This window comes from Eufriesea mexicana, unplaced genomic scaffold (genome assembly GCF_001483705.2).
Source record: "Eufriesea mexicana isolate 0111107269 unplaced genomic scaffold, ASM148370v2 scaffold4744748565, whole genome shotgun sequence".
Taxonomy (NCBI): Eukaryota; Metazoa; Arthropoda; class Insecta; order Hymenoptera; family Apidae; genus Eufriesea; species Eufriesea mexicana.
The window spans coordinates 157,765-171,686 of NW_016907985.1; positions in this window are offsets into that span (position 1 = coordinate 157,765).

The window sequence follows — 13,922 nt, forward strand, 5'->3', positions numbered from 1 at the left end:
TGTAGGGAATGAACAATAATTATCTTTTATCGTATTAATTTCCAACGTATCTGCATAATCGCGTGCAATTTCCACGATAACTTTGCAGGAATGGAAAGAAAATGTGGCCGCATCGGTAGGAAGCCGGTAGAAGGCTCAAAGCAACGCATAACTGTAATATACAGCAGGTTTGCTTAGCAATTTATCGAGCAGGTCATCTATCGAGTCTGTGGGCCGAGTATGCTCGAGGTTATAGCGAATGTAGAAGGCTCTGTTCCACACTGATAACGGTGTTTGGGAGGCTCGAAGGAGAACGAAAGGTTATAGCCACCCTTCGCGGCACGACGCCTAGCGATATAATTTTCCACCCTTTTGCACGGTCGATAATTGATTTTCCATGGCTTTTCAACGGCGCCGCTGTCTATTATCGTTCTTGCCTTTCCCTTTCCATCCTCGATCACCTCTTTTATTCCTCGCGTCGTTTTCGCCCCGTTTATGAAAACCAAGCCGCGGACACGGATGGGAGTAATCGAAGAAGTCGAGGAACGAGCTCATGAAGATTCTGCCAATGACGGCTCGCTCGATTGCTGTAACCCCGTTCCACCTCGATTTTCATTTTTCTCGGGACATTTACATAACCGACGACGTCATCCAACCAGGGCACTACTGCTCCGAGAAAATAGTCTACCCTTCTGCTGTTATGCATGCCGGACCCAAAAGGTCACTCGCCGATGCAGCCGAATAACTTCCGATCAAAGTCTGTCCCGTAATTTCCGCCCTACGACCAGTTTATGGTTTGTAATGGGTTTTCAAGAAAATCGTGGTTGCCTTGTCGATATACGCGTTCATGCGTCGATTCCTGTGTCATCCTTGTCAATTCTCTGGGCTCAAGAAGCTACAATAGGAATAGAGGCGCAAGGTTAATTACGGGAAAACTTTTGGGAAATGTTCTTACACTCTGAGGTAACTAAGTTGCACGGGATAAATACTCTTCTCTCCGAAGGGACCCCCAATTAAATCGTAAAGTTTTTAATTTTACAAGTTCCCTCTACTTTCGTTCCGGGTATATTAAACGTGAATTTACAGTGGAACGAGAGAAAGTGATACGACTTAAACGATGAAATATTCGTTTTAGATTATTTTGAATATAAACTCGCGTTGGAGGAAAGCGATTTTGTTATGAACAAAATGGAAAAGGGAACAAGTCGCGTTATCAAGCGTTTATATACCGAAAGCAAATACGATACTGAACAATCGGAAGAAAATAATTTAAAGGAAAGACCATCTCGACGGATCATTTTTCCTCAATCGCTATGAACTGATTTACTTTGAAACGAAGCGATTGCCTAAATTCTTGTCGTTATCAACTCAACCCTTGAACGAGAACGTTCATTAGCAAAGCTGTATTACATGGTTGGTTATAAAATTGCCAAGTTTCTTACAATCAAAATCTCCATTGGCTGGGAGAACGTCTATCCAGCTTGTACGGTGTGCGGGATAACGAAGTTTAATACGAGTGGGAGGAAAAAGAATATCAACGAGGAAAAAGGACAGGTGGTCCGTGTAGGAAATTGGACGTACCCCAGAGGTAACGCTGAGCAAGGGAAAAACGTAACGCAATATACGATATAATGAATGACACACGCGGTGTATCGTTAAAAGTAACATCTATTCTCGACACGTATCTTTTCGCAAACGCAATAGTAAAGTCTATCGTGACTAGTAATTTTATCGTGCTTTTACAACCGATGTAATAAAATCAATCTTTCCATTGATATTTTGCACAGAGGAAACAGTGTCGCGATCGAATATTCGAATGTCCAAAGGCTTCGCGTTATTCGCTGGGATGTCAGTGGTACAAACAAAGTGGCCTCGACAATTTTCAAATGTCTGGTCTACCAGCGATGAGAATTTAATTATATGAAAAGGCTGTTTCACCGCAGAGTCGAGGCACAGAGAAATTGTAAGCAACAATGGCAAAACGAAACGTTGTTATCGAACTGTAGTCCGCCTCGCGTTAGAAGATTTAAGTTCTCCAGTCCTTTCTGAGACTCTTGCAGTCTTCGCAAATCGAGTTGCGGTAAACAGATGTCTACCTTGGAGCCTCGAATTACTATGTTTCAAACAGTTAACCCGAAATGTTTTCGGTGAATGCGAAAGGTAAACGAGAAATATTGTTCGTTCTCGGATTGCCAGTCAACCGTTAAATATCAGGAATTAGCATTCGGTTGTACCTGCGAATACAATATTAATCGTCGAATTTGAATTTTATACGGATTTTCTTTCCGCTAGGTAGTTCTGTATCGTTTTTTATTTTTAATTATTTCAAACTGGAACACGGCAAACGTTTTCAATTTATTTTAAATTATAAATGGTAATTGTTTTTTAAATTACTGTCTAGTATGTTCAGTTAATAATTTTACCAGGTACTATCGATGGAAACTATTTTCCTTTGAAACACCGTGCTTCGCGTGTCACTCGTTTGATAATTATTAATATTCTAATTTCGAATACACAGGGAACCAAATGTATTTGACTGGCGTTTGATTCGAAATTTACCCGCAATTCTGCACTTTACACGTGAAAATACGAAGTCCGGCATAGGCGTTATTTTGATTTGAAATTTACACAGCGCAAACGCATTTGACAATCGACCTAAAATCTGATTTGTGTTCCTTCGATCTTCCCTCGTTTGAGTTGTTTGACGTTCTGGCTTCTGTATTTATTCAAGGAACGCACAAATAAAAGAAAACGCTGTATCCTCGATAATTTTATCCCGCATAAATGCTATAAACCGTCGCTGGAAACGAATTTACAGGTTCGCTGGGAAATATCGCGTAATTTCTGGCCCGCGTGTTTTTGGTCCACTGCTGGTTCATAAGATACAATGTTAAACGTGGAATATGCACGCTCGGTATGCATAATTTTCAATTACGTCGCATATATCGCTTTGACGTGTATTCAAAGTTTTACATGTGAAAAAAAAAGAAAAAAAAAAAGAAAGAAATACACAGACCCATTGGACACGTATACTTAATGCGAAAGAGCAGTTCATTTTAAACAGCCGTGTAGGTATACCCATTTTAATGCTAATTCCGAATACTTCATGCATAAAGGGAAATCGTTTGATGCAAAAATACGAGTGACAGCAGGCCCATAACCTTCCGTAGATATAAAGATTTGCTGTTATTATTATGCAAATTGCCGTGTTTGCTTATATTCGGTACATCAGCCGAATGTCAAAATTTTTATTATTCTACTGAATTGAATATATTAAACTTCGGAATCACCGTGCATGGAATTTTTCCGTTCTATAGTTATTTGCCGAAAGTTAAAATTATAAAACACGATAGAAAAACACAGATAAATGTGATATATCAAAATATGCAAACGGTAATTATAACTTTTAATTAAGGTGTTCGAACTATAGGATCGAACAAAATGTTAAAATACAGCGGAAAAACAAGAACAACTCTCGTTCATAAGGATATAATAGGATACCCCTTTTACATTTTCGCTTTACCGTTAAAGTTCCAAATTTTCATCATTTTAGAGTGCCTGCCAGTTGCCTATACCTTTCGATTGTCTCGTACAATGACACTTTACTAATATATCATGGTTAAAGGTTCATTCCTGTTGACATCGTGATCGATCGTGAAAAGCTGCCTTAATGCTCCAAGTGTGTCGAGTGCCACGCGTACATAATAATATAAAATCAAATACGCGAAAGTTTTCCAATTGTACTATGCTTCTACATATACAATTAAAAAGGATATCGTGGTTCCACGAGTTAGGTTCCACTGTGAATTAGGTTAGAAATTTTAGCTTCACAATTCAAGCTTCACGTGCAAAGAGAAAAATATCTTTATCGAGTATACAGCAAGGATACTCGCGACACGATGCAAGGAGAGTTTCTGTAACGTTTTCCCAAATTGCTTGCAATTGCTTGTACCGTGCAATTTGAATACATCTATTTTACGGGGTTGAAATTTCGTCTAGAAGCACGGGAAAAATTCGATTTCCCAGAACGAAGTAATATACTCGGAATCGATAATGGTAGCTCTACATCATAGCTGTAAAGCAAACACTTTGTAAACTTTCGCGTGCATGAACCCAATTAACAAAATGGCCACCACTTACGCAAACAAATATTTCGTTCTTCGCAGTTCGTACATCACGTATGCATATATACATTCGACCAATTCCAAAAAAGGCCACCATAAAGCGACATGCACGACAGCAAATACAGTTGGGGTGGAAGTAATCGAACGGTCGCGATAAACAAACGCGGGGACGTACCATTTAATACGTGGACGGAAACCGTGGTAGCGGCCGCCACATTCGCCAGGGCGCAACTGTAATTCCCGCTATCTTTTTTGTTCGCGTTCGCAATGTAGAGCTTGGATATCGCGCCGTTGGAACCCATGTCCGTCTTCACGCTGAAACAGAAAGCAGAACGATCTCGTGTAGAAAACGGAAGTCGAAGTCGAAAAACGCCGAAGTCGAGGTGGTTTCATCGTTTAACGAAAAGCAGACGCGAACGGCTGCTTCCCGCTGCTCTTTGCGGGCTTTTCGCCAACACGGAAAATGACCACGGGTGTAAGGGAGTTTGCTTTGAGCCGAGGCTAAAGAGGTGGCGACGTGCGAAAGGGAAACGGCGAGGTCGAAGAGGAAACGGAAAAACGGCTGGGATAGAGGGTAGGCGAAGACGGTGAAGAATGGCAGGGTGGTAGGATTGTTATTCTACCCGTAGGTCATTCAACGGTTGCGAAGAATTATCGTGGGAAAAAAATAATCAATGGCATCGAAGATTTCGAAGATAGATCTTCGGATCGGTTTATACGATATGGCAGGTGTCACTGATGTTCGGGAAAGAAGTCATGGAACAGAACGTTCAGACTGATTGTGCTGAAAAGATAAGTTTAGTCGAAGACAAAAATCAATGCGGGAGATAAAATATGAATAAATACATGAGAAGATGTAAATTCCTAGGACGAATATTTATACGAATTATATTATATTCGATAAGAATGGGGGACACCTCATGTACCCCTTTGACACTCTCTCAGAAGTCGGGTATAGATACAGATGTGTCTTACAATTAGAGGAGTAGATCAGTCTCTCGAAAGAAATACCGAAAGGAACATATACCTTCCTTGAGAATCCATAATCCCATAATCCCAATAAATTGAAACACGAAGGTGTTACGTATAAAGACTGGATAGTATATTTTATAAAACTCGGTATTTAATTATTTATTACGTATTCTCTGTCACTTGATAAGTTCCCATCTTACGATTAGAAAATCTAGGTAAGGATAATTTCAATCCCGATCGAAGCAGACGTAATAAAACACGCGTATTTCCGCGACTGTCGTATTACCGGAAGAATGTAACAGAAGCTTCATTAATTTCAAATTCTGCAGAAATAATTGAACGAGTCGATACTAAACGGGGAAAGCTTTCGTCCCTTGGCTACCCCACGGTGCCAATAAGATCATAGACAGAATTATCGGGAGCCTTTGAACGTTTAAGGGAGACCGTTCCCCACGTTCGGTCCCTTGGATTATCCGAGTTGGTCTCTGTAAGGTGGAAGAATCGGACGTTTCTCCTCGACGAAAGAAGGGAAGGGCGGGAAGAGAGTGTAAATCAAGTTGCACCCTTCGTGAAGCGTCTGTTCCTGACAGATCGACCGTTCTTCCAGAACCCTGTTACCCTAGGCGAAGACGTAGAATAAAACGGTCTCGGGTCATATCACGCGTCCTTAAAACACCGCCGACGGTAGCCTGTCCAACGTGAAACACTTTCATTCGATTTACGGGACGCACCTCCTGGTAATGACGTAAGCGAATTTACGAGTGTATCTCGAATGCCAACGAAACCGCTGGAAAAATTTCCCTTCGTCGCGTGTACCCTTCGTCTGCGACGACATTGAATTACGGAACGGGGACGGTACCCATTGAAGTATGACGGGTTCAATTTCATTGCTGGTGGTAAATAGAGACGTTTCTTCTTGAGAATGCATTGCGAATTCTTTTCCCGAATTGCCACTGTTCTCGTGTTTGCCGACAGATGATATCTCCTTCGTCGTGCCTTCGTTCCATATATTCGAATCAATGGAATTCCCGAGTTTCAGGTAATTTCGTTTGAAATTCTGTCGAGATGGGAGGCTATCGTTGCTATTATAGTTGGGATGAAAATTAGACACGGCAGACTACGTGAGAATTAATTCGTTAACTCGTAACAGAATGCAAGGAGTAGGTTTCTAATAATTTATAATTGATTTTTATTTAAAATTTCATTTTGTATAATTATTAAATATCAGACGTGAAATAGGTTGCAAATTTTCAGCAATGTTTAATATATGTAATTTCCAAGAATTTTTTAAAATTTTGTTATACAAGTTTGTATACATATAATAGGATAACACGTATTTATTATATCAGTTTTATGTCGTAGTTCAATGTACTCGCTAGTTAGGGAATGTAGCTATTTATATCGAGCCCGTAATACACATATTCACCATTTAATAACCTATCGAGATGGGGAAGACCTAGATATTGCTCCCTCAGGCAATTAATTCTAGATCCAGAGATTCAATGTCCAGATGGTCTAGATCTTGCATTAAGCAAGTATCTAGATAACCTAAATCGAATCTAGAGATGTTATTCATTTAGGATCGCAACGTTAGCGGACCAATCCTCGATATTCACGCCGTAAAATCCTTCGGTGTTTGCATACGTTAGTCTATTTTTCGTGTATAATAGGGAGCAATGCCGATGAAACGAAAATAAATCATATAACTTCGTGTTTCCAATCGAACACGGGTGCTATATAAATCTAGTGTCTTTATTTCAAACAATTTCACTTGATTTGAAACAATTGATTGCAACAAACATTCAATTCCGATTCTCCGAGCAATTGGCGAAATCCAATTTTCATCGTAAAAATTTGTTGCCGCTTGACGAGAAGAGTAACGATATTTCCAAAACGAAATCAATCGAATTTAAACTGAATGACACTTTTTCCCGGCAGCTATATCAATTCGCGTATGGTAAACACAACTTCCGTGAAAACTTGTTTAAATATTGAACCCTGTATCGGTCCACGTGTTTTATTCCCTAACCCTTGTAGGAGGTAAAGCTAAGGGAGGAAACTAAGCCGTAGAAATTTAATTTACCAGTGTACGATACTACGATGAAGCATTTCGTGTATGCATAAATACACGCGTTCATTTATTTCTCGAGAGTAAGCATTCAGAGTGAACATTCAATTTCGAGTAGTATTTTCAAATAATATAGTATTTGCTACAACTCTGTCATTAATTCGGTATTTAATATCGCAAATTGAAAGGTCTTGACTAAAAGATGGTACTCCAAAAATTTGTATCCAAATCTTGTCATAGCGAGTGCTATAAATTTCAGAGACACTTTCTTTCGAAGACATGCCCTTCCACCAAATTCTTCAACGCTTTGGTTAGTTGAGCTAGTCCGAATCTAATATTGCGCATCGTTTTTCTCCGAGTCAGTTGCCTGACAGACCTTATAACCGTGATACACAGCCAATATACCAACGTTTGAGAAACACTCGACCACTTAGTTTCAGGGTTATATACTTCCGAAGATGCCTAGAAGAAATGTTACTCTCTCCCGATTGCTTACTTGCGAACTTCTCCGTGAAGTACGTTGAAATATTGCCTCCTTCGGGCAGTTCATATTTCAAAAAAAAGAAAAATTCGACGTAACGAATCAGTATTCGTCGAAAATATATTCAAATTTACAATTCCATTAACGATAAGTTTCCACTCAAATTTATTCTTCGGATATTATTAATTTTCGTTCGATTTTAATTTTGACCGATGAATTTCTCCAAAATAACGCATAAAGTATTCTTGACCCAGTTGAAGGACCGTTGAAAATCGATAAAACAATCGAAGCATTACCTGCAAACAACTGCCACTGCTGCTAACCATCTACCCCCGTTATTTCAATTGAAACAACGATAAATCTCACGGAAGATTTATGCAGAACCTGCGATACACGTTTCCGTAATCACAGCGAGCAACTAATTACGTTACCGACTTTGCCACGTTGCCACGACCCCTTTACAAGGGGACAGAAAAGCGAAGGGATGGAAAACAGGGGGCGGAGTGTGCCATTAAGCAGGAATTACACCGGGCTTTTTCTAGATATGACGCGGAAGGAAGATGGGATTTAAAGGAGGCAGCCGAGCTAAGGAGGTCGGAGAAACGAGCAAGCCAAAGATGCCGCAAAAGGAAAAGGGTGGTAGGGTGGGTGCAAGAGGGGTGGGTTGACGGCAGAGCCCGGGAAATGAGGCTGCTGCCGCGCATTCCACCGCATTGGACCAGTTTAAGAATTCATTCGGATGCCACGACGTGGCATCCTGTAACTCCCTTTTTAGCCCCCATAACCGCTTCCTCGCTCCCAACCGCGCTTGCCTAAGGAGTACCAACCGAGTCCTTTGAGAATAACGCATCGGGTACGTCTCCAGAGGAACGCCGCGAGGGAAACCGTTAGGGCGTTAAGAGCACTTGTTGCCACCCCGTTATCGTTTCTCTTCCCGTTGCGCTGCTTTCCCTTCCGACTTCCTGAAATCCAACCTTTGCGACCGTTTCGCCGAGCCATTGCAACCGTGAAATGTTCCAGGGAAACCTCCGCGATCTTCTAACTCGTCACGTTGCTCGGCCGAAAGAACTTTGATGGACCCCAATCGTCTTTTCGGATATTTCTCTTCGTGTCGTCTGTATCTTGGGTCCCGATAGTCTCGCGATAGCTAGCTTTCACTGTCGTGGTACTTCCGACGTCCTGTTTCTTTCTCTTGCTGTGAAAAATAGCATCTGATAAAGGTGAAATTCGATCAAAGTATCACCAATTCGGGTAACCGAATCTCCCCGGCTCCATCCGAGCACTGTGCCAATCGACTTCCATGTCCGGGACTCGAAATTTTCGGGAAGCTACCCGACCATAGAAAATATCAAATTTATAACGTTTTGGAAGATACGACGTAGGTGTATAAGATTTTTCTGTTGTATTAATCACGCGAATAGCTGACGGTTTAATTAATAGTTAACAGTGGCTAATATGGAACAACGATAAGGGTCCGTTTATGGTGTACATAAAGAGATGATAAGTGCTGCATGGCAATTTAACTAGGTCCTAGGAGCCAAGCTGGAATTTAAATTTATCAATCGTGTTACCGCTTACTCCAACAGATTAATTATTATGAGGAACCCTGGGAGGATGTAAAGAGGAGCGGATATTCATAGGGAGCATAACGGAACGAAACGTGCGAAGATAATTTAAAAATTCCATTCGATGCCACAATTTTCCATAAATTAACGGTATCTTATACTAACACGCTCCCCGCTTAATCTCGTTAATTTGCAGCGATCACAAATAAATTTATCAACGTTGAAACGTCATCGTGACAAAATAAAATCACAAATCCTTTAATCAGCTTACGGTAGCGTGCTAACTTTCCGCGTGGAAACATATCCAAAGAGCGAAAATAAGAGACGGAAATGAAGTAGCCAGAACTGTTCCTAATTCAGCTTCGACGTTGTCGTCCCCCTTCGCTCGCACGTCACAGGAGAACACGTGTGACGATAATTGTCCAGCGGACTTGGTGCAACAAAGCTCGTGACATCGATCCACGCGATTCGACTCGGCCTGGAATTCTCTCGATTGGCGCACCCTGGGAGAGATATCCACGCCATTTACCATTCCACGATTGTCCTCCAACGAGCGGAACGCGTGGCCATGTTTCGCGAAGCGCGCACTTCGCCGGCCCATTTTTCCCCGCGTTGCCTTTTAATCCTTTACACGATTCGATGAAATTGTAAACTTTCCACCGTACATCGAACGTGTGCTGTACGGGAAAAGGAAAAAACCGCGGGGCCGCGTGTGTTCGACATGTTTGGGTGAGGTATTCGAAACTCCATGGAAATGGGTATCGATGAAAAGTTGGATACGTGTTTACTTCCCGATGAAAAATGGATAACGGATACCCTGATAGTGTTAAATCGGTTACTCGTTGTCGGATAAATATCTGGGGAATTGAGAAATAGCCGATTTTCATATATTTAGGTACGCGATATCAGTTGTATATTAACCCTTTGCACTCGAAAGGCGCCTCTCAGTCGCCATTTTATCAGATTCTAAAGATGGATATTAATTAATGTATCAAATTGACAATTACCCAACGATACGTGGAATATCGAAGTAAAAGAATTCTACCTCTTAATTTCTATACGATTTCTTATTTACCGTTTTAAAATTATCGTCGACTTTATGACAGGAAGTCTTCGAATTTTCCTGTAACGAAAATATCGTCGAGTGCAAGGGGTTAATATGTAGGGATCGTACATGTTTTATACTTCGAAGGTTTTTAAAGCCTAAAAAAATTGCCATGTAATTGATATCTTGATAGTACTTGCTGATGGATATTGTAGACTGCTTGCGGATTCGTGTATGATCAAGTAACATGTGATTATTGACGTGTTCTCATGTACTCGAACACTCGGTTGATATTGATAGAATTTGGTATGGCAGTGGAGTTAAAAAGGAAGGGACACTAATTATAGAAAGGCAACGCTTTAATAATTGGTAACTCGATCGGTGTGTGCTGTACAACGATTGCTTAAAGACTAATTCGTTTGAACAAAGGAATTTGGCTGGCGACCGACACGTACACAATCATACATTAGTATGTAATAATTAAAAACATTTTAACATCGACGTTATATGTAAGATATCTCGACTTATGTCTTAAGCATTCCAACAGATATCTTTCAACTAACAAATACAATTGTATCTCGTAAATATCGCTCTAAACTTATCTTCAAACCCTCGTCATTGCAATTTTATTACAATATCTCGTAGGAACAATGTAGAGAGGAACGTAACTAAATATCTTTTCTTCTATTCCCCTCATTACTAGCACGAAAAGTAATCAGCAGCTTTCGCGTCGCTTGTCAAGAATCTTTTCTCCTTGGTCCCCTTCTCAACCCTTTTTTCCTGCCTTTTTCAGCTGCCCCGTCAGTCGGTAAAATAATTGGCGAGTTCAGTGAACAAGAAGAGCCAGTTGCAAGGCGAAAACTCGAAGCAATGGGGCGCAGTTGGCGTGGACACTGCATTTTTAATAACATTCCCGTGTCAATCTTCCTCATCCCGGTCCCGTCTTTAATCCCGAACCCGGTCGACGTGTCCACGAAGTGGAGAACCGAGGTCTGTCTCTGTGTTCTCCACGCTCTCCGTTCCGCGTCATCGCTTCATATTCGCAAGAATTTAATTTCGCGCGTTTTTTCCACCCCCGGCACGGATCGTGTCACGGAAAATCAACGGATCGCCCGGTTGAATTCTCCACTGCGTCAAGCGATCCCTCGACCGTTCTTGGACATCCGACCACCCTTTATGGGGAATTCGGTGGATCGGATTGATAGCGTAGAAAAATGTTTAATGGAAGACAGAGTGCCTTTTTTATTTCGGAGGGACAACCGCGTGTTTGCGAGGGAAAGGTGGAGTCGAGATTCTCGAATAATGGAAGTAATATATGGAAGCAATATAATTTTTATACGTCAAGAATATCTCTTTTTAACGGTTAGGGAACCGTACAAGACCCGCGTTGATATTGTAGAATATTTTTACTCTTGTATGAAATAGTACAGTAGACTAGATGTGATATTGGACCGTTACCAAGTTCCTACGTATATTTGAAAGTTATACTTTAGAAAAAATATGGCGAGATGTACGACATTGTTCGCAGGTTTAATAACATTGAAGGAATTTTCTAAAACTCCAAGTAAAGTATCCTTTTAATTGTTTTTCCTTCTAGAATTTCTCTCGCGGTTTATAAACTGTAAATTTTATTTCTACCGATTAAGTTAACAATTAAATCCCCGAGTCAACGATTGCACCCTGATTAGGCAGTGTAATACGGTTAACCGTGGAATTTATTCTCTGACTGATAACAACTGCTTTTAATAACAGGGACAATTGGTACGACATCGAACCATTTATTTAAAGAGAAAAAAATGGAAGAAGGGAGGTCGGTAACTCAAGCTTTCTTATTATACCTAGGCGCGATATCCTCTATCAAATTTTTCTCTTTCGCGTGCTTGTTTCCGGGTTAATCGCGAATTACGAGAAACTTCCGAACGATCTTGGCGGAAGCGACTTTTCCATGATCATAAAGAGTTGAGAGAAGTTCGAGTTTGGGTTCAGTTATGAAAGTTTCGGCAAAGTATTCGGTGATTAAGTAAATTGTCGAGAACCGATCGCGCGGATTTCTATAGAGCGCCGATAGTATCGGATTCCTTTTAGCGAGTCAAACTATTCTTATTTAGCTAGAGAGGAGGGAGATAGACAGAGATGATTCCGTAATGAACAGAAAATGGTGGAACACTGAATATTTTACGTGCTTTTTACGCGTAATTCTGCAAATGCGTGTAACGTAATTAAATTTTGTTACAAACATAAGAAATCGGAAGCAAATCACGTTGCTGATGCATGAAACAAAATGCGCGTGTTTTTGTGAGCAATGTTCGTAATTTTATTTTCCAACGATTCCATTATTCGAAATAATCCGTCGACGTTGCGAAGAGGAATATTTAACATTGTAATTACAATTTAGTGTATTCGAGAATATTCAATCTTTTTTTTTAATTTTTTATTACATTCATTTAAATATCAATTTTTCATCCTCTTAAAATTATCGAGTTTAAATAAATTGGAACTTTTATATCTACGGAAATAGGCTAATCGGATAATTTTCCATATCGCTTAAAGCTTTTTTCCTGTACAATTTTCATTCGGGGATCTAAAATCGGTTAGAAACCTTTTTGGTAAAATATGCTCCTACTTTTTAACTAAAATCTCGCAAGGTTTAATCCCAAGCACCAGGTTATACTGTACTCTGGAACCAAGTCCGTACTTTTTGTTGGTCACGTATCTAAAATACTATCCCTACAATTTCACCCTTGTGAGTACGTCTCTCGATTACCCACCCATAACATTCTTTCGATTCCAATTTCACTAGCTCTCGTGGTTTGGGGTTTGTATTCCAACTGAAATTCCAAACTCATTGCTATCTGAACACCGATGGTATCGTTGCAATAGCATCATTCCTTTATCAGTTTGCTCTTTAATATCTCTCGATTAAGCGAACTATGGTCTACCCTTTGATTTGGAACTTTGGAAAATCGTATTTCTCTTTCGTACATTTCCCTGAAATTTTGGTTAGTAGAAGCGTGTTCAAATGTCACAGGCAAAGTAGCTCTAGGCCTACAATTTACATAGTCATTTTCTAGTCATCGGTTAGGAAAGTATCGGGCCGACTCGCCATCGATTCCGACTCCCGAAATTTCGCCATCTCTCGTTCGCGATTCATTTACAACCCCCAACTTCATTCGAGATAACCACAGCGTTGGCATCAGAGCCACGAAGCATTCGCAAAAACCATTTACATGCCGATTCCACGCCAGCATCGACTCAAACGCGCTTAATCCATCGTCAATGGATATTTCATTATTTCCTGCGTGAATCTCGCAAACGAGTGGCCACTTTCACAGCCATCAAACAAGCGGCCGGACGACCGCAACGCGACCACTTCACAGCCTCCAAATATTTAGCTAACCGTAGTTCTCCCCTATTTACGAAGAGGCAAAGAACCATTCTAATTACTAGAATTAACAGTTTCTAATTATTTGAGATACAGAAACAAGCCAGACAAACGTCCTATTAATTTCTATTTAAATTATAACAGAAATGTTGGTGAATTCGAATTTACAAGTGCCATCTGCTCACCAAAGACCTTCCAGCTTTACAAACAGATCACACCTATTCCGGTGGATCGATACGAAACCGTGGTCGTTGCTCGACGCTTTTGATCAATACGATCGCGATTCCAAAACAGGAAGTGCTCGCT